Here is a 19,720-nt window from a genome sequence, read left to right on the forward strand (position 1 = left end):
TTAAAAACCATGAATCAAATCACTGGACTTGATAGTAACTGTTTTTTCTTTTTTTTCCCCCAAACACTTTGATACAAGGCTCTGTGTTGAGGAGAAATTTAAAAGACAGAATATTTATCATCTAAGGCAGTAAATTAAAATATTCAGTCAATTCTGTCTCTGCCACAGAAGTGGTATTGTCGTCTCAGATTTTAAGTAATATCAACTGAGATAATATATGTGAAAAGTGACTAAACTATTGGGACAGAAAGCATGTCAGTGTTTGCCAGGGGCTGGGGTTTGGGGAAGGAGGTAACATTAAGGGGCACAGGGAAATTTTTGGAGTGATAGAACTGTTCGATAATTTATTTATGGTGTACATGTATGCATTTGTCAAAACTTGCAGGGTGACTATTACTGTACTTAATTTACCTTTAATAAAAATATTTTGAGTGCCTGGCATATAGTAGGTAGTCAACAAGAGAAATACAGAAATTAATTTTTGCTTTAGATGATATGTTATGTTCTAGAAAATGGAATCAATGTGAGACCAGTGTGTAAATTTCATATTCATATCTTGAAAGACAACATGATCAGTTTCACTAGAGTTTGGATGTATATAAAACTTATTTCTATCCTTCCCCATTGATAAGATATAGAAATAGAGTTTTAAAAGGGTGTTGGCCAAGCAGGCCCTGCGAGGTCTATCTCCAGTTTGGAGGTAGAAAAAGGAATTTTTCAAGTAAAAGGACTCAGCATGAGTGTATTTAAAATGGGACTTTTAAAATTGAGGGCAGAGAGCTACACTGTCATGATAACATTTTGGGTCACAGTCACATTGGCCAGTTACATTTGAATAAATGTAGCGTAATATTTTCCCACACATTCTTGGCCACTTTGAAGGACATGTTTTCACAGATATACGACCATGAAGGGGACAAAATGAGACATACAGCAGTCACTGAAGGGGACAGTAGTAAAATAGGATCAAACAATGAACCATTTCACAAGCTAAAGTTATTAGAACATTATAGGTTTATTCACTGCTACTATGGTGAAAAGTTAACGTTTCTTCTGTTCTTATGCATAATGTCAGGAAATTTGCTAAGTAGTTTAAAATTTAACATTATTACATAGAATAATCTGTTACTATAGGTATTATTATTGCTCCACTTTAAAGAGGGGAAAACTGAGGCTAAGAGGTTCCATTACTTGTCCAAAGTCACAGAGTAAGTAAGTGTGGCAGGGCTGGGATTTGAATTCAGTCTCTCCTATTCTAAACTTCCTACTTCTAATCCATGTCCTACAATGACTGCTGAGTGGAAATGCTTTTGATTAGCTCTTCTGACAGCAATGTAACATTTACTGAAGAAAAATATTTCTTTCTGTTATAAATTTGTGTATTGTAGAAAGACCTTTTGAAGGAGGACAGATGGATTGAAAATTCAAGATACTTTAGGTTTTTAAGTAAGTGCCCAAGAGCTTACATCTTTAGTCTGAGGCTTAAATATGTCTTTTTTTTTTTTTTCCAAAAAGAAAGTAACAAAACATTGTCAAGATTGGCAGCATTCCACTGAGGATCCTAGGGACTGCATTTCCAACATTAATGCAGGGCATTCTGACCTTGCCCTGAAACACCGGACAGGGCAGCAACCAAGGGCTGCAAAGAGGCACCTTGCAAAAATGAGATGGAGCAAGACAGAGCCTTGAAAGAGAGCTAAGCAAAAACTGAGGTCAAAAACCCTATGTAAGTGTTGTTCCAAAGTCAATCCAACATCTGGAAATCAAACTCTCTATTACTTAAGACTGACAATAACCCTACACTTTTTGAAGCCAATTCATGCCATAATCGGCACCAAAGGACACAGAGTTTCATTATTTGATGTTTCAGCTTTGATGAAAGAAAAGTTCTGAGGAATCAGGGGTTCTTTCCTTTGTTCAGAAGAAATGAGAGTTCATTTCAGGAACTGTACTGAATTTGTTAAAGGGACTGTGTTGAATTTGAACACACTATGAATCACTCAGTAAAATTCTTTTCACCTTTCTGAAAGGTAGTAGAATACAATCTACAGTTATTTTATCTTTCTGATAACACACAAAATTTATTATTTATACCACATGCTTCAGCTCTAGGATATATGCAGCTTAAACTCTTCTTTAATTTTCCTGTCTTTGTCTGGTTTTCTTATTTTACTTTATTTTATTTAAAAAAATTTGTTTATTGAGGTATAGTCAGTTTACAATGTTGTGTCAGTTTCTGGTGTACAGTTCTTCAATCACACATGAATACACTTATACTCATTTTCATATTCTTTTTCACCATAAGCTACTACAGGATACTGAATATATTTCCTTGTGCTAAACAGTATGAACTTGTTAAATACTCTATATGTACCAGTCAGTATCTGTCAATTGTCTGGTTTTCTTAAGCTCGTCTTAAAAGGATGAATCAAATATTTCTTCTTCAGTGAAAAATGTGAATTAACATATAAATTAAGTGGAATAAATAGACTATAAGTAGTCAGTTCTAGTCAAATTTTACTACAAATTAATTCCCAAAAAAACTTAAAAAAATTTTTTTGGATTTAGGAACTATAGATACTAGCCTATGGACCTTAACACTATGATAGAAAGGAGCTTTATTTGTCTATATTAAATGGAATATTTTAAAATTAAATAAATTACAATTTTAGGCTTAAGGCTATACATGTGCATATACATGCATACAAACTGTAAACAGATATTAAAATAATTTTCTTATCTAGAGCCTTAAAAAGAGCATATATATGCATTCACAGTATTGAATCAGAGATCTGTTTTGAGAATTTTGATGCTATTAGCAGATAATAATCTATTACATCCATATATTACTTTGTATTTAATTGTCAGGCACTTTTACATTTACCATCACATCAATCTTTACACCAGTTCTATGAAGTAAACGGGAGGAATTATTACTTTAAAAAAAAAAAATCACATCAGTTTTTATCCCATTACCAAAGGAAAAAAATAAAAGAGTATATTCAAGAAAGGGAGTGGCCAATGGTATTGAATGGTGCTGAGAGGTCAAGGAAAATGCATGCTGAAATTAATTCTATCACTGAAGCCAGCTCAGCTCATGACTCACGTTACAGTTTATTTCCATCAAGATACTTCTCAATAGAATAACTTATGGTATGATTCTAACTTGATAAATAATAAATAGCTTCTACTATTTTACATATAAGTATCATAGCTTCTACTATAACATCTTGCCTTCTACATTCAATACATGGAACACACAAATCCCGACACACAAAATATAATTTAGAGAGGATTTTTCTGTGGTTAACAGTAGACTTCCTTACTGAAATGATTTGTCTTATGATTCTTTTATATGAGGATTTTTCCTAATACATTTAAAATATGATTCAATTTTCAAATCTGTCTGACATGAAATTTTAAAGACACATTTTCTGTGCAACCTGTACTATGATTTTTCTGTATTTTAGTGTTTGCTAGATTAGGAAGAATTTAAACTTTCAGGAAGAATGGAGCTTAAAATCTGTTAAATAAAAATGATTAGCTTTTCTTAGCACTCAAAGATTATCTTCTTTAAATTTTCAAATCTTATTTTCAGTTGCAGTGAATAAAGTGTTAGCATTTATGTTCTTGGGTTCTTAGGGAGACTCTTCACATTCTCAGGAAATTTATTTGTTATATGGATAATAGTGAACTCCATCTTTATCTGCATATATGCACTTCTTGAGGAATTTTCAAGCACTAGGTACATTGTGCACAGTGGAAAATGAGTTAGAGACCTTCATCTCAGATAATCTATTTGTAATCATTAGTGTAATATTAGCTTATGTTTTCACTTTGATGAAAGACACATATACCACACAGAGTGTTTTTTGGCTTGAATTTTTAAAACCTTAATAACAATTCCAGAAAATGGGAGGTGCTTACTTTCCCATCTATGTTTGTTTAATTTTAAATGTTGGCCAAAATATAAAGATGCAATGATTAACTAGCTGGCTCTAATCTGAAAGAAAAAAAAAAAGACTAGAGGAAACTGATATGGCACTTGACATGAACTGCATTACCTGAGAAAGCCCATGAAAAGTGCAAGTACTACTTCTCTTCCCTCCGATCTACAGTGAGAGAAAAGGAAATAGTAGACCTATTGGAGCTGCCAACTACAGAACCAGAGCAGGCTCATCTCCCAGCACAGTGAGAGTTACATAGTTGGTGTTCAGTAAACGGTGCAAAACAAACAGAAGAGTAAATGAATAAATGACAAATGAACCTTGTGTTTGTACCAGTGATGAGAAGCAGGAGGCAGTGTGTTAAATAATAACAGCGAATTTGTACTGCATGGTTTTCATGTGCCCAGCACTGAGACTAATTTTAATAGCCAAGATTCATTGCTGCTTACCATGTGCTCTACTGCTTACCAGACCATTACTGACTGAAGCTTCAATAAGTAGTAGTATTATTATCATCATTTCATCTTACAGTTGAGTACTTTGAGGCACAGAGAGGTTAAGTTACTTGCCCCAGATCAAAGAGCTGGTCAATGGTTGTTCTGGGCTTTGGAAAGCTAGTATTCAAAGCCTACTCTTCTAACCATCAGTCCATGTTGCCTACATTCGGTATGGTTAAAAACTCTCTATTTGTTGCATTTGCTAAAATCCTTCCAGTTCAACCAAATTCTTTGGGTATGTGTTAGTACTAAACTCTTTCAAGGCTGTCTGTGGGACCTGTCTCTACTACCAACAGACTTATTGCCACTCCTGGAATATATCTGTCTTCCAGAATCACTGACTTTCAGAGCTGAGTAGCAACACAGAGATCACTATAAGGTAGTAGTCAAATACATGGGTTTTGGCCTCAGGCTAAATCCAAATCCTAGCCTTGCCCCTGTAACAAATTTCTTAAAGTTCTGTTTATTATTATCCCACCTTGGGAAAAAAGGCAAGGACAGTGAGAAGAAAGTAAATTAGTACCGCTTACCAGCTACTATGTTAGTTCAAGTTCCTACTTTTACTAAACTCTGTCTCAGTCAGCAAGACGGGGCAATCTGGTCACTCAGGAGTAAGTCCCTGCTTCTAATGAGTAAACCTTGTTGTCAATGATTCTTTACTTCTGATGAAGCAAGCAACTTCGTGAGAAAAGGAGCAGTGAGAAGCTGGCCCAATCTTCTGACAACAGAAGGGGAAAAGTTAAGATCAATATAATATTGAACTCTAGTTCAGCAGTTTTCTAAGTGCAGCAGTTTTCTAAGTGCCATCAGCATGCTTCTGGGGTCCCCAAGAAATTACAGGAAGTCTGCAAGGCCAAAGCTATTTTTATAATAAAACTAACATATTATTTTTCTTCTTCATTATGCTAATTTACTTACGGTACAAAAGCAATGGTGCATAAAACTGTTGTTCCCTTAGGAAAAATCAAACCACTGATACCAAACTACACTGTAGTCACACCCTTCATCATCATGCACTCACAATAAAAATAAAATGTCAGGTTCACTTCATAATGTCCTTTACAAAGCAATAAAAATGATTAACTTTATTAAATCTATACCTCTTATGAATATTCTGTATGATGAAATGGGAAGTGTGTATACAGTACTTCTGCTGCATTCTGAAATATGGTGTTGTCTCTAGGAAAAGAAATGCATACAATGGAGTAACAAGCAGAACCAGCTTATGTTTTCATGAAACATCATCTTTACTTGAAAAACAGAGTGGCAGAAGAATGATGGATTATCAGATTGGGAATTTGGTAGACTTTTCAATTTTTTTAAACTAACAAGTAAGCCTGTCACTTCCAGGAAAACAAGATGGTAATTTTTGCCCCTGATTAAATTTAAGCCTCCAAGAAAAAATTAAGATTTTTGAAAACTTGAGCCCACTGCAGTGAACTTTACAATTTCTCGCAGAAAATTTGTTTGAAATTGTGTAATGAAATGGGTCCATATTCAGAAGATCTGAATAAGTCAGTGAACCAATATATTCCAAACAAACAAACAATAATGTTACGAAATCATGCATTAGTAAAAGATTTATTCAAAGTTGAACATAGGTCAGTAGATTTGAATACAACCAAGTACAGAAAGTTTATTTATATGGTTTCTGTTTCCATGTTGCAATTAACCTATAAGAAACTATCACTTATAGGGTTTCGTATAATATAAAGATAAAAAAGCAGGAACAGACAGAACAAGTAAATTGCCCAATATCAGAAATAAATTGCTGAAGATCTGAAATTAGAAACTTAGTTCCAAAATCCATACCTCCCAAGAAAGAGTTTCTAATAATATTACCCCTGTCTTGGTAGTTAGATCCTCAGTGGTAGTTACAAAAATTCTGAAGGACATGGCTCCAACTTGATCCTTAATCATCAGAACTTAAAACTTTAGAAAGAATTGGTCTATAAAATAGTTTCCAACTTTTTAATACTAAAACATTCTACATTTAGTGCTTGTGTTTTGAGCCTCCATTGACAAAATATTACAAGGAATGATACGCAGTCTACAGGCAATACGCAGTATACATTTTGATTCAAGGGACCCCTTTCAAAGATCCAAACCCCACAAACTGGAATTCAAAAGTCTTTCTCTAAACCTTTAAAAGAACTAATAACAGGGGTAGCCCTCAAATTCAGACTTACACAGAAGGCAATAATTTGTTCCATCAGCTGTGGAGGACTCTGAATTGTGTGTGTGTGTATGTGTGTGTGTGTAGAAGGGACACTTTTCTCAAGAGAAGTCTGTGCAGTACCTTTCCAAAGTTCTAGCTGCTTGGGATTGGTAGGAGAAATAGGACTCAGTCTAATCTCCTTTGTGAAGATAGTATTACTCTGACTTTAATGAGTGTTTCAGATAGATCTTATTTCAACTCGAAAGATATAAACCCACCATGTTATTCCACTGCCAAACCAAATCTGGAATCGAAGCAGACGGAAGATGCAAGAAAATAAAGGCTGTGCAAATGTAAGATGTTATCAGTGTCTGATCACATCCTGCCCAACATTTAGATTCAGAGACATTCAAGATTCAGCAGAAATCTTAACATAACTTCTAGCCAATCCTCACTTTTCAAAGATGAGGAAATCGTGGCCCAGAAAATTTTAGTGTCTTGCTAAAGTTTTTACAGTTGAGTTAATGCCAGAGATGAGACTGAAAGCCACAGGCTTTTCTCTGCACCACAATTTGATCATCTAATTGCTTTTTTTCTTGATTGTCAGTTCCCTTTCTCTAAACCTAGATTGAGGTTTTCCTAAGCACAACAAAAGGGACACAGCATGCTAAAGAATTAGTTAAATAGAATCAAGAAACCCTATTTACTTAAAAAAAAAAAAGAGCAGGTTTGTTAAATGCTAAGAAGTTCATAATAGTCTAGTAATTAGATACTAGTTCTTAGGTTTCAATTACAGGAAAACATTATTGCCAAAGTCCGCAAGTGCTATCCATAATTTTCAGATTACTTCCTTAGGAAGTGTGCTTTTATCTGTTCTTTCGTAGAAGAATAAATGTGAAGACTTCAATGCTTAATAAAGTTGAAAGCTTCTCCCTGGGGCAACTGAAATTCTTATCAAAGGGGCGATAGACCTGGTTGCCGCTACAACAAAGAAGTGCCATATAAAGCCAAGTGGAAAGCAGTTATACATCATTGGTGGTACAGGGCCATTGAACACGGTCATATTAATTGGAATCTATTGCACAGGACATTCCACTACATGCTGGGCAAATGACCTTGAAAGTTTTGAGTCTCTCTGGTGTATAAAAAAGTTCAGATGTAAAAATAATCATACAGATGGTGGATTCTCTGTCCTTGAATGGACATAGCTACCCTGAGATCTAGGTGGCTGAAAATTTTCTTTTTTAAATAATGCTCTTTGAGTGAGTCCCCATATATGCATCTTCCTTTACAACCATTTGAAAACTTGTCTTCTAATAATTTCACACAGAGCCTTCAGTGTAGCAACATTCAAAAGAATAAAACTAATGAAACAGCAACTTTTACATTTTGACTTTTGTGCTTTGGGAAAATTCCGATTAAAAGATATGAGGCGGTTTAAGTTGGAATTTCTATATTGCTCCCAAAATGAATAACTTCTAATCTAATTGAAAAATTAGAGAGATTTAAAGCCAAGGTAGTATGTAACATGTTTCAGATACACCAGGACGCAACCCAATGCACTTATGATTTAAAGTTTTGCATCCTTAGATGCTCTTGTTGTTTCTGATGGTAGGTTGTGTGTAAAGAGCAATCACCATATTTGTTTTTAAGTCAGAAGCCAGTCCTGAGCTTCATCACAGACTGTATCTTACTCTTTAAACTAAATATCAAGAGAAAACTCCACAAGATACAGTATTATCAATGAATAATCTTAAAATGTCAGAAATATTCATCAAGGTATAGCCAACTGATAAGCATAATACCTTTCTCAGTTTCCCAAATTTTGACAAATTTTATAAATAGTCTAAAATACAAATCAGTGAAAATGTAAGCCCTAGCTAGGTGATGACCAGAGGATGAATGTCCTTTAAAAGTATATTTCAAGCCAACTTTCATTTACTCTAGACTGGAAGCCGCAAATTCTTACGCTCATCAATCTTTTCATCAAGCTAAACAACATATACGAAAAAGATGCTGAGTTTATATTACATCCAAGTTCTATTTCCCTCAGGAATCAAGATAGAATGTTGACTGCATTTTTGATTAACGTATTTATCATTAACATAACTTATGTTCATGAGATGTCCAAACAGAGAAACCAACACGTTTGTAAACATCCTTTTTTTAACTAATTAAAGCAAGCAGAATAACTATACCTTTTTTCTTCTGTAACCATAACCGGTGTCTTCTCTTTACTTACCTTTCTACCAACAGGTGAAATTTCTGTTTTCTACCTTTCACAAAATGATTATTTCAGAATGAACTGGCGCCCCCAACAGGTGGGCATTATTATTGCCAAGAAGAGCAGGGAGATTATTTACAACCAGAGTTCATTAGAGAAAAGTGTCTATGGATAATTATTTACTTTCATAAATGTGTATCACCTTGTATTACCCAAATAATTTATTTACATGAACACTGGGTAATCAAAGTAGAGAATTTTCATCCCCAGAGTACAAAGGTTTTCAAACTATCATGATATTATTGTATTATTTATCTTAGTGGTTGGTAAACTGTGAACATTTTACCTGCCTAAAAGACCCACCAGAGACATTTGAGGAATGTTTGATGGTCCACTTAACTAAAAATCAATCACTGACGATGTGACAGTAGGTTTGGAATCAGAAAAAAATCTAATTTGAATTCAGAATATAACACATATAAATTCTCCAATTTAGATTATGTAAGTCCTCTAATCCTCAGGGTTTTTTTCATTTTTAAAAATGAAATTGATAGTGCTTTCAATACAGGCTTGTTATGAGGATTAAACATGATAATAAATTTAAAACTCTTAGCATAGTGTTGGACACATAGTAATTACAGGGATAAATGGTAGTTATCAGGGCCACCCATAGACTTTATTGTTCCTTTGAATTAGAAAAAGCCTTGTGGGTATTTGTATTCAACTTGGAAAGCAAAGAACAAACTGGATTTTAGCCTCCCCTGGCCACCTCAGCCTGGTGCTCCTGTCCAGTGGACAAACTGCACAACTGTACTTAAAGGCCTTGGGTGCTATTATCAACTGAAATTTCTATCATTTAAATAATTCCTTGTGAATAAGTATTTTCCTCTCTCTAGGAAACCCCTGCTATTTTGATATTCAATGAAAATAAGATGATGAGACAGATAATTTCACACACTCCTGGAGGGGAATGTAAATAATACAGTATTTCTGTGAAAAAAAATGGTAATATTCACTAAGAGACTTAAAGCAGCTTGCATTTTTTAGTTTAGTAATTCGATTTTGAGTCCTTACTCTAGAAATCATCCAAGATACAGAAAAATATTTGTATAGTGTTATATATAATAGTGAACACTGGAAATTATCCAAACTTCTGGTTATAGTGAAATGGAATACTCTACAGTCACTTAAATTGCTTCTCAGAGAAGTTTCAATAATAGAGAAAAAGTTTATTTTATAGAGCAAAAAGTGTTGAGTGAAAAAAGTAGGACGCAGAATTGCATATTTATATGTTACCGTTAAAGAATACATTGAAAAAATTTTGGGATAAACCAAAAACAAAATATTTACAGTATTTCTCTCTGAATAGAGCAATTACAGATGATTTTCAAATTTTTCTTTACACATGCTCTTTAGACTGAGTATTCTCATTATTATAAGCAGAGAAGGAGGTTTTTTTTTTTCATTTTTGAAAAATTAAACTGCTTCGAATAGGACTTACATTAGTTCATTTTTGCACTGGTCCTTTAATGAGTCAACCAGTATATAGCACAGTGAAATAATGGCCAGGTTTAATGTGGTGGGAAGGAAAATAAGATGAATACCTAGAACTGAGATTATTTTGAGTGGTCTGAAGTACAAAAGAGAGGATAGCTGAGGCTTTAATTTGGTTGGTAAATGGACAGTTAAACAGTATGAGGGATGTCTGCATCTGGCCAAGGTGGAGTAACTAGGATCAGATATACCCTCCCTCCTGAAGTAACCAGAATCCTGACAAAATGCATCAAATGATAGTTTTTAAGACATCACTCATTAGTCAAGAAAGGAAGTAACCTCTGAGTCAGAAAACTATACAATGAGTTTACCAGTGCCCAGCTTTCTGCCTTGAGAGTTTCCCAGCTGGGACATAGGGAAACATACCCCAGTGGTCTTCCTGATTTGAAGAATTGAAGCTTTGCTTTCGAGGGGCCAAAACAGCTAGAGCTCACAAGGCAGAGTCCCAGAGAGGATAAATCTGCATTGAGAGAGAACTTCAGAGGTCTGCACAGGTTCCTTCTGCAGTAGTCAGCCGAGTACTGATCAGTACATACACATAAGGAAACTACTAGCCACCGGGGAAAAAACATTTAAAAGATTAGAAGTATAATCCTCAGACCTCATACAGGACTAGAAAGAAAAAAAAAATCAATAGAAACTGATCCAAATATGAGACAGATGATAACATTAGTAGATAAAGACATTAAAATATGTATTACAAACATTATAAGCGTATTCCACATATGTTCACTAAGTTAGAGGAAAGATTGAACATGTAGAGATATAAAAGATATTTTTTAAAAGACACAAATTGAACTTCGAGAGATGAAAACTACAAAATCTAAGATGAAAAACACACTGGATGGAATTAGCTAGAGGAAGATAGTGCAGAAGAAAAAGCTGAGGAATGAAATAATGTGGAAATAGAAACTACCCAAATGAAAAATACAATGGGGAAGGGAGGAGACAGAAAAAAAGTAACGAACACCTGTAAACTGCAGAATAGTTTCAAGCAGCCTAATATAAGTGTAACTGGGGTCCCCAAAGGAAAGAGTAGATGAGAGGACAGAAAAAAATTAGAAGAAATAATCACTGAAAAGTTCCCAAATTTGATGAATACTATAAATCCATGGATCCAAGATTTTCAACAAACCACAAGCACAGGAAACATGAAGAAAACCATTGCAAGGCACATTATAAACAAATTGCTTAAAATCATTGATAAAATGAAAATCTTAAAAGCAGCCAGAGGAAAAAAGACACTTTAGGTACAAAGGAACAAAGACTACAGATTTATCATTGCAAACAACAGAAGCTGGAAGACAGTAACATCTTTAAAATACTGAAAGGAATAAACTGTTAACCTAGATTTCTATCTTCAGCAAAAATATCTGCCAAAAATGAAGGTAAAATAAAACTCTTTCAGATGTACAAAAGCTAAAAGAATTCATAACCAGCAAGCAGAATTACACTTTAAAAAATGTTAAATGAAGTCCTTCAATCAGAAGAAAAATGATAGCAGATAGAAATCTGGAACTATAAAAAAGGATGAAGAGCATCAGAAATGGTAACTAACTACACAGATAACTATAAAGATATTTTTTCTTATTATTTAAATCACTTTAAAAGATAATCATTTAAAGAAAAATAATAATATGTTTTGGGGGTTATAAAATATATAGAAAAGTAAGAAAGACACAAATGAAAGATTGAGAATGAGAGAGGTTAATCAACTTCAGATTCTACAGATACTAAAAGTTCAGTAAGGAAATATTATGAACAACTCTATGTCATTAAGTTCAATAACTTAGATGAAATATTAAAATTCTCTGAAAGACACCAACTACCTAGGCATTTCCTTTGGAAATCCCAATTCTGCTCAGAAGGCAAAAGCAGGTTAGTGTATAATTGAAAGAGAACAGATGTAACCATGGAAAATTACAGGGCATAGTTAGTAGTTTTTAACACCTGGAAATTTTTGGTTCCTTTATGATCAGTTTTTTAGCAAAAAGGCATCAGTATAATCTGAGAATATAATTTTAAATGTGTCAAAGATGTGTCATAAGGCCTAAAAAAAGGAATCACTGTTTTACATACTTTTAATGTGAGATCCTATGTAAAAAGTAATTTTAATGCAGTGATTAAGGCAAAGTTAATGATTCTTGTATTCTCCAGAATTATCTTTTTATGAAATTGGATAAAATATCTAAAATATTCATAAATTACATGAAATAAATATCTATAACATATAAGGGGCTTTCACAAATTAATAAGAAAAATAAATGAGGCTGTATAAAAATGATCAAAGGATATTGATTTTATGATAATTTACAAGAAAAGAAAAAAATTGCAAATGTCCACAAATTTAAAAATATTAAAACATCTCCAACTTCACTAGAATCAGAGACATGTAAAGTAAAAAGATGAGATAGTATTTTTCACCTATTAGCTTGATAACAAATAAATGACCTTAATAATAATCATTGCTGACAATGAAGAAATGGAAAATTTCATAAAGTCTTTTGGGAATATAAATTGCTACAGCTTGAAAAGAACAATTTAGCATTATCTACAAAGTTTAAATGAATATATGTTGAAGAACTGATAAAACTCACATGATCACCTCAATAGATGCAGAAAAAGCATATGACAAAATCAAACACCCTTTCGTGGCAAAAACACTCAACAAACTAGAAACAGAAAAGAATTTCCTCAACCAGATAAAGGACATCTACAGAAAAACCTGCAGTTAATGTCAGCTTAATAGTGAAAGATTGGATGCTTTTCCCTAAGACAGGAATAAGCAATATATATCTATATCTGCTCTCTACTTCTATTCAACATTGTACATCCTGGAGTTTCTAGCCAGGGCAATTAAGCAAGAAAAAGGAATACAAGATGTCTAGATTAGAAAGGAAGAGTGAAACTCTCACTATTTGAAGATGATACATTCTTGTATGTAGACAATCCTAAGGAATTCATCAAAAAATTACAAGAACTAAGAAACAAGTTCTGCAAGTTTGTAAGATTCATGACCAATATGCAAAAATGAATTGTCTACACTAACAATGAACAATCTGAAGCAAAATTAGTAAAACAGCTCCATTTATAATAGCATCAAAAAGAATAAAAAACTAAGGAATAAATTAAACCAAAAAAGTCAAAGACTTGTACATTGAAAATTGCACATTACTGAAAGAGATTAAAAAAGAGCTAAGTAAATGGAGACACATTCCATGTTCATGGATTGGAAGACAATATAGTTAAGATGGTAGTTCCCTCAAATTGATTTACAGATTCAACACAATCCATATCAAAATCCCAAATGGAGTTTTTGCAGAAATTGACAAGCTGGTCTTAAAATCAATGTGCAAATGCAAGTGACCCAGAATAAACAAACAATCTTGGAAAAAAGAACAAAGTTGAAAGGCTCATCATTTCTGATTTTAAAATTCACTGCAAAACTACAGTAGCAAAAACAGTGTGGTACTGGAACATGGATAGACATATATATTAATGGAATATAGCTTACATTTACAGTTAGTTGATTTTTGACTGGGTTACCAAGACCATTCAATTGGTGAAACAATAGTCTATCCTTAGACAAATTGCTGTTTCCATAGAGGTGAATCACTATAATTTTTTGTGTTGGAATCAAGTGTCCACTGTTGAGGTTAGGAATTCAGGATCCTGGAATAGACACCTCTGACACTCACCCATATGGAGTGGGTGAGAAGCAATTTGCATGCACACACTACCAAATGCTAGGCAGATACTAATAACACATGTCAACTGTATCAAACATAAATATTTTTTCTGATAGTCAGACCTTGAACAGGAGTAGAGAGGTCATTATAGCTAAAGTGGAATATGGAGATGAGGAGGTTTGTTAAAACAGAAGTGAAAAGTATGTTTAGGAGCTTGTGCTTAGTAGCCAATAGGGAGTAAGCATTGAAAGGTATGAAAGAAATGGAAGCTAATCAATGAATCTAAAGAGATAATTAATTTCAACTCTTTCTTAGAAAATACATTGAATAAAGAAATTTCTAAGCTACAAGGATATATTGTACAACACTGGGAATATAGACAATATTTTACAATAACTATAAATGAGTATAACCTTTAAAAATTATAAATCACTATATTGTATGCCTTTAACTTATATAATATTGCACAGAAATTATACTTCAATAAAATAAAAAAATAAAAATTAAATTAAATTAAGTTAAAAAAAAAAAGAGATTTCTTCCTGGGTCCTTGGAAGACAACCCAGGCTTTGACTTTCTTCTTCATGCTTAAGTAATACAAAGTTGAACCACTACTTTAAATCACATTGTACATCTATACAGTCACTGGAACCTGAAATTCCAGTACCAGGCCATTATATGAATCAGCACTTACATCTTTATCAATAGTAGGATTCTCGCCACTCACCCTTTTACCCAGAGAGGGCAAAACTGTAGGCCACTTGCTTTGGCAAAAGAGAACATGATCAGCCTCTTCTTTCTGGTTTGCCTACCTTCTTCCACATTATCAGCTGCTGTTGCTGGTTCCTTTAAGTTGGAGTACTAGGAGGGAAAAGAGGAAAGGGAGGCAGAAAAGTGCTACCAGGATTGGTACTATTTTAAGATGTCTTTGCATTCTCTGGCTTGGCAGATATTTAAAGCTGAGTCATTCTTGAAGACAGTTTTGTGGGTCCTTTGAAGACTAACCTGATAGACCCTTCCAACTGTAACTCCCATGACATGGGCCTTTCTGTACTTACAGCTACCAGTCCACCCTTAGCTGCTACTACAAGCAGCAGCGTACTTCTCAAGAGTCTCTGTTGGAGACCCATCACCTTGTCAGGCAATTTTCTTGGAAAATAAGTCTTGCTGTGTGAAAGTATAAATTTTCCTTATAGTTCACGTTAATTGAGCACAGTCTTAGGTTATCTGCAGTCAAAGGCACTTTTACTGATAATTGGGATATGTTACTTTAATTTTTCTCTTCCTGGTATTGTTAATTTTGTGGGAAGGGAGTGTGTTTGATTTCTCTTTAGGAAATTTCGGTTGTCCTGTTTTGGAAGCGCTAAGCTTAGTGTCTTCAGGGCCTCAGAGAATATTCAGAAAATGAATTGATTTTGATTATGAATAAAAATTATAATAACATTATTTTTAAAAGTCTTGAGAACCTTATTCCAAAACAAACTAAGGGCAGGCTTCCCAAATTTTTATTCTTAGACGGCCCTGAGTTTTTTCTGCAATTGACAGATTTTATTTTCACTGTATTTTGAAAATTAGATGGAATGCTCATATGTCTTAAGCAGTAACTGTAATATATTTGCCTTAAAAACTGACAAGAAACCAAAAGAACTAGAACAAAGAGCACTAATTTTGTACCCAGCTGCATGCTAAATACACAATGAACCAATATGAACCCAAATATAACTGCTATTTACAGATGCCTGTTTAATTTCATAAGTAACACATGAATATGTTCTATTATGAAAGATTCAATCTCCAAGTTCCTTCCCTTTTTATAAGTATTTGCATACATACTCACATATAACTTTAAATATTTTACATAAATGTCATCGTAAATATATTGTTCTGTGGCTTGCATGTTTACTTAATAATTTGTTTTGAAATTTTTTCCAAGCCAGTATAGAGAGCTCATTTTAACAACAGCATAATATTCAATAATGGAGTACATATAATTTATTCAACTGTATCCAGTAACATTTAGATTCCTTCCAATTGTCAGTCATTATAAACAACATTGCAATGAACTATAAATATTTCTTTATTCATATCTTTCTGTACCATTTTTAAAAATTAAGAGAATATATACCTGGAACAATGAAATATCCTTTAAATCACTCCCATATGCTTGATTAAAGTTCTTGCTTCAATTATATGTAGAGAGTTGTCTAAAGCAGGTTGTAATAATCTATCATTTGGACAAACAAATCACTGCCTGCATGGACATTACCTAAAATAGTATACTTAATAAATGTCTCATGTCTCACTGCAACAGACAAGTTCATGAGCTGACTAACCAAACTGGGAATGCAAGCTGACTTTAGGCATGGTCTATTAGAGCAAATACTTTCTTTCCTTCTTTTCTTCCCTCCCTCCCTTCTGTCTTCCTTCTTTCTTTCCTCCCTCCACTTCTTTCTTCCTTCCTTCTTCTCACACGTGTAGATATCAGTAAGCACTTATTAAATACGTTAGCATACACCTTTCAAATCTTAGTACTTCCATTACCCACTGAGGTATATCTGTGTAATAATTATTACATATGGGCAACTCCTAAGAGGTGTTTCTAATTTTGACATTCAGAAGACTAAAAGATCAGCTTTTGAAAAGTGATCTTCTTTTAGGCAGTTATAGAATTACACTTGTTGAGCTGTTTGTTTTTCATTATAAATGAAGACTTGCATTACGTTTTTATTGCCCGAAAGATGAACACCTGCCATGCTTTTCGGGTTATCGTGTAGTCTATAAATAGATTTTCTCATTCAGCAGAAAGGAAGCAGAACTTTGTTTTACATAAGCAGAATAAGTTTTATGTAAGGTATCAAGTATTCCTGTGGTTCATGAGTCAAAAACCAAACGATGACACCAAATGTCCCTCACATATTACAGTCTGCATTAGCAGTAATTCTTACTTTAGCAACCTAAGAAGAATATTGTAACAGAATCAAGGTCTGAAGCCATCAGAGGCTATTTTTAGACTTCTATGGGGTCATGATCTGCTCTTTTTTAGGTGTGGATTTCATGTATTAAAATTTAATAACTACTTTTCCCAACTTCATTAAGCCCTTAAGGCAAAATGCATAGTGAAAAATTCCTTGGGAATCCCAAACACTAACAAAGGATTTTAATTTTAATTTTAATTCCAATATTGTTTTCAGTAGTTCTTCAACTTGTTTACTGTTGAGCCTTCCCAGGCAGCCAGTTGTAAAAGGCGTCTGTGATTTGGCAGTACAAGAACCCATAAAGGAATGAACACTAAGTTATTCCAATTAGCACAAAGGCCAGGTTAGATATTAGTCAAGTGCAGAAATAGACAATATTCCTTGTACATGTAAGGGATTTTGTTACACAAAACTTCCTGTCAGATTGAAGTTAATTTAACCATACTAAAGAAAGAAAACGTTCAGAGACTTTGTAAATAGATTTCTTAGAAGGCTGTAGAACTGGATTATATCTCTCAGTTGAGTCTTTTTAAAAATCTTAATTATACTCTCAGCATTGTCCTATTAACATCAGTGCAATCTCTTCGTAATTCGACCAAAGATTGTTTTAAAACGTAATGAGTTAGAATCAGGTTTGCATTTAGATCTGCAAAGGTGCTTAAAATTAGGAAGAATTTTTAAAATACATTTGTAAATCCAGAAGTGATTTTCATTCTAATTCTTATTCACTCTAAATAATCTTAGGTAACTGTCACAAGGATTTCACACCATTTGTGATTTATAAGTCATAAATGCTTCCTCAAATTTTGATTGTATGATGACATTATTCAAATATTCAAATTTTTGAAGTGTGAATTTAAAATGATTTATTAATCGCAAAGAAAAAAGTGACTTATTGGCTCTAAATTTTGCAACTTGTGCAATTTATTTGATTCTTGCTCAGTGGTGGCATGGGATTGGATTATGAGAGGTAGAAGTTCCATTCATTATTCATTTTCTATGACCAAAGTTTGCCAGATTTCACCACCAACCTCTTGGCTGCTTCCATTTTACAGACAAAGAATAAAAAGCTTAGAGAAGTTGAATAACTTTCCCAAGCTCACATAATGTTTTAGTAACAAATAAGAATTAGCTTTCTGCAAATTTCAGGATGTGACTTAACCCACCAAATGATCTTAAAATACCAATGCAGTGACTGAAAATAGGAACAAATTGTAGCTGATGCCATAGAGCAGTAGTATAGAAGTTTGTTATTTTTAATATTTTTCCCAAGAGGCAAAAAAAGCAAAGTATATAAATAGAATAAGAAATATAAATAGCTAATTAATAACAAAAAAAAGAACCCTCACTAAGAACTAAAAAAAAAAAAAAAAAGATATACATAGAAAAAAAATCTGTAAGAACACACTACTTAATATAGTTACTTTTAGGAATCAAGATTGTGGAAGGAAAGACTTTAATTTTAAAATTTAAAATTTTTTTATTATTTATGTTGGTTGCAACCAAAATGTATGATAGTCCACAAACATTCATTGAACTTTTACAGCACTGTATTTGGAATATATCAGCAAACAAAACAAAAATTCTTGTTGCCATGAAGCTTACATTCAGCTTCTGTTATATCATAGTTCAAAAAACAACTGAGGCACCTTTAATTTAAGTTTAATTGAAACAACTGCAAAAGAAAAATAAACACACGGAACTGCTTTCTCAAGCAACATAAGTTACACCGAAGTGAATTTATTTGTTTGCTTTGAATGACTAGGAGAACAAAAGACCCAAGAAAAGAGGAACCAAACAAAAAATAAAAACAGAATTTGGAGATGGATAATATTGCAATACATGAACTATCTTTATCTCCAATATCAGCCATGTTTTATGATTTCAAAAAATTACCTAAAGCATGAATCACAAAACTTAAATAAACCAAGAATAGTGGTTAGTGTTTATATTTGTACTAGAATATGGTTCCTGTAGCATATTAATTTTTTATGGCTTGGGTGTCAGCTGACAGAAGGAGGAAGAAATCTAGGAAGGAAATGAGAGAATAACAAAATATAATCTGAATCAGGGCTTTGAATCTTAGCCCAAATGATTCAGCTAATTGCCTGAACAAGATATTGTAAGTATTCCAGAGCAGAGGCATTTAGTGCATTGCAGCTGAATAAACCAAGGGGCCGAGTGATTGCTTCAAAATCTCTCTTTAATTAAAATTTTCCATTATCAAAAAAGTGGCATATATTGTACCACACTTAGAAAGAACTAATTTTTATTCATAAACACATGTATATTTTTAAAATGTCTTTCAGACATATACATGAGCACTACAATATTCATGGTGTAGTTCCAATCAGGTTTAATTTTTAAATATTCTTAAATTTATACTTAAAACGGGGGAGGGGATAGCTCAGTGGTAGAGTTCATGCCTAGAATGCACGAGGTCCTGGGTTCAATCCCCAGCACCTCCACTGAAAAATAAATAGATAAACCTAATTACCTACCACCACAACAACAGCAACAACAACAACAAATTTATACTTAAAAGATTTGCTACATGATACTTTTTTCCTCCTGAATTTGATTTTGGATCCTGCAACAAAGTTTTCAAAATGCTATGTAGACCTTGTACTTTATTAGTCCTATTGAAGAAAACACTAATTTCCAAGTACTTGCCCA

At 33.4% G+C, this 19,720-nt stretch overlaps 1 non-coding gene across 1 annotated transcript; it reads left to right on the top strand.

Moving 5' to 3' along the window:
* The first annotated feature begins 19,439 nt into the window (after window positions 1-19,439).
* Window positions 19,440-19,512, top strand: TRNAS-AGA (transfer RNA serine (anticodon AGA)). The gene has a single exon. It is a non-coding gene; the product is annotated as a tRNA-Ser (tRNA).
* Window positions 19,513-19,720: the final 208 nt, after the last annotated feature.

The sequence above is a fragment of the Vicugna pacos genome, chromosome 1, assembly GCF_048564905.1.
Source record: "Vicugna pacos chromosome 1, VicPac4, whole genome shotgun sequence".
In the NCBI taxonomy this organism is placed as follows: Eukaryota; Metazoa; Chordata; class Mammalia; order Artiodactyla; family Camelidae; genus Vicugna; species Vicugna pacos.